Below are 3348 nucleotides of genomic sequence, written 5' to 3'. Positions count from 1 at the left end.
ACACACACACACACACACACACACACACACACACACACACACACACACACACACACAAAACAAGTGCTCAGCCGTCAACTAAAACTAATTTGTGACATTTACTTTTAGTCTTTTTTAGACCCTGTTTTACTTCTTTTTAATCCTGCAAAGCTCTTGGAGTTACACATGCTAAATAAAAATCCTATAAAAGAAAAAGCTATAGCTTTATTGCCTCTGCGTTACAGCAGAGCAGCGCAGACGAGAACATTTGTGTGCATACTTGTGCTTCTCTGAAACAAGCTCAAACTCCTCTTCCAGGAAGCAAACATTCCCTGCTGCTTTTATTCATCATCAATGTTAAACTGTAGGCTAAGCAGCGCCTCCACTCAGCTGGGCTTCATCAGAACAAGGAGCTTAGGCATTGAAGTGACACAGAAAAACATGTTGTTTGTATGGTGGAAAAAAAGATGCTGTAAATGTTGAAGTTAATATTTTAATGGGGATAAATGAGAGGGAAAGATGCTCCGCATGAATACCAAATCAAAGATGTTATTATTATTTATTTTTTTTATTACATAAGGGATAAGCTTCCTGCAGAGCATCTCAGGCAAAGCCTTTTGACTTTTTTCTATAGGCTATAACTATTAAAAAACAACATGCACATGTCTGCTTAGTCTATTTGGCTTCAGCTGTGAGAAATGACAAATCAATATCTTATTCCAGAACAGGTATTTGCTTTGTGTGAGAGGGGGGAAAATAACACTGGAGCCCATTCCACCCAGACAAAGTATACACTCTGAGTCACAGTGTGAATAAACTGTCTGATTAAATCCAGTTCTCTCTGCCTGCAGTGGGTGGAAAGAACAGGGCGAATCATCATTTATTCCTGTTATTTATTCTTACCACCCAGGTGAAACTGCTGTAGAAAAGAAGAATGCACAATCTATCCACCTCTAAGCTCCTTTACGACGCCATTATGAGATAAATCTGTACGCTATTCAGTTTTGTTCTTGAGAAGATGCACAACTCAAGAATTACAGCTGAAACGTGTTAATAAAACGATCCACGCAAACGTGTTCTCGTTTCAGCTCCACGTACGCCGCCTTTGAAATCAGCTTGCATTTAATTATTGCACCACAGATAGAGCAGATTCTGCACCGAACATGAGAACGAACTTAGTTTGCCGCTGATCAAGCACAATCCCACTCCCACCCCTGTGCTTTTCAGGCCCCATCACACTCTCTGTCAAGTGGTAAACTCCACTTGTGTGTGTGGATGGTGTAATAGCTCACACACTCGACACTGCTGATGGAGAATAATGCATTTTCTGTATGAGCTGCTCTGACTCTATTCCACAGACCTCTGCACCTGGAAAATTGGGATTTCCCCCCCTTAAAAGAGTGTGTATGTGTGTGTGTTTATTAATGCATATATACAATTCTTAAGTGCACCAGCGCAACAACTTATCCTCTTTTTTTTTCTTTGCTGTAACAATCGAATTAGATTTACATGGAAAATCAGTGACGAGAGAAATCGCTCTATTTTTATTCACTGTCTTTAGCACTGAAAACCAAAAGGGATGCTTTATATGGATCAGAAAGTGCTCCACACAGTGTGACACAACGCAAACAGGGACTTTTACATTTAACCAAAGACACAAATGCTAAAAAAGACTTTAATGTCTGAATGAGTTTTTACTTCACCAATATCCGGGGTGGTTATTAACTACAGTTACTCAGTTATATTATATCTACTTAAGTAATATAAAAATTAAAGTAAAATTTGGAATACTCTACCCACTATTATTTCTTGGATGGCTAATTTTTAGTTTTACTTGAGTAAACGTATGCTGAAGTAGTGCTACTTTTACATGAGCACAATTTTTGGGTACTCTACCCACCTCTGACCTACACACTGAACACTACTGGGCTATTGTAATATCTCAGTTACTGGTTTAAGGTTGTTGGGTCAATATGGAGTCAAAAGGTTTGACCCAAATGTTGGGTTGAAGATGAACTGCGCCATTCTTCACATTCCACCGTTTAAACCTAGCAGTTGACCAAATCAGACCTCTGCTTTAGGATGCAACAAGCAGAGGTAAAAGTGTAAAAATCAACTTGTAAGAAGATAGTAACTTGGGTGATATTAACTTTAGAACAAAAACAAGGAGTTTTAGTGAAAATAATATTATTTGGTTCTTGCTAGCTGACACTAAATTAGCACCACTTTGCACACCTAAACTGCAATTATAATTACTTCGATTTTGGAGTGGTTTTTTTCAACTCAACTTTTCATTAGCGCTAATTTTAAAAACGGTCATTTTAATCCAGTTTTGTGGTAAAAAAATAAACTTGGTGTGCTGGGTTAAAAGGAAACATTAAACATTATTAATGTCAAAGGTAACCCAAAAGAACAGTAGTTCAGTTCTTTTAGGAACCTCAGAGTCAGAGGTCACCATCAGGAGAGTGCTCCTTTATGCTCGGGTAAGAACGTTATACCCGATAGTGCCTTAATGCTTGCAATAGCGTGTTATGACCTCTAAATAACAGCTCTTAATTGGGGATGGGGGTGTATTAGGACCTTTTTAAGGTTTATATCATGTTATAACGTCATTCATACCCAGGGTGTTGCTTTGACTCATTCGTGCATGTTTAAGAAATCTTTGAAATCCATGTGGCGCTGCCTAAGCACCACTTTGTACAAAGCTCCTCTCTGGAGCTCAGTTTGCAGCCGAGCTCCCGCTCCACAAAGCACCCCTTCCCCGAAAGCATTGTTGTGAAAATGTTTGGAAGTGGGAGTGTCTGAAATAGTAGGAGGTTCTTATAGAGACAGAGGCTAGTTTCAAGGCATTTATAGACTGTTATGCAAAGTCAAATTTATTTTTTGATACAGTATATTGTTATTTTCATTACAACTGAAGGAAACAAAGTTACTTGATTGTGGTATGAGATGAGCAACCTCAACATATCCCTTTCACTTTAGATAGAAACCAAAGTGCAAGCTAAGCTGCATAAAGCCTGCTGTGCTGCAGCCACAAAGTTCATTGTTTAGCTGCAGCGGACGGAAGGTGTTTCTGTCGCCTTCAGTATGATAAAAAAAGCTTTCAGCTATCACTGAGGAGTTCGCTTGGTTCAAACTACAAATTGGGTTGTGTTTAACCCAGCAGTTTTTAGTGTGTAACTGTGATGATCCTGCACCAAATCTCCCTTTCCTCTTGTGTATATATAAACTCTGATAAAGCACTTAAATTGATTTTTTTTCTCTCTCCATTTTGCAGAATGTACTCTTTATATTTGATGCAGCTGTCTGTAGCTCAGCTGTGCTGCAGGGAGGCCTTAAGGACATGACCACCCACTACCTCTCTCTCTC

The sequence above is a fragment of the Austrofundulus limnaeus genome, unplaced genomic scaffold (assembly GCF_001266775.1).
Source record: "Austrofundulus limnaeus strain Quisiro unplaced genomic scaffold, Austrofundulus_limnaeus-1.0 Scaffold3, whole genome shotgun sequence".
Taxonomy (NCBI): domain Eukaryota; kingdom Metazoa; phylum Chordata; class Actinopteri; order Cyprinodontiformes; family Rivulidae; genus Austrofundulus; species Austrofundulus limnaeus.
This window is presented reverse-complemented; position numbering follows the sequence as displayed.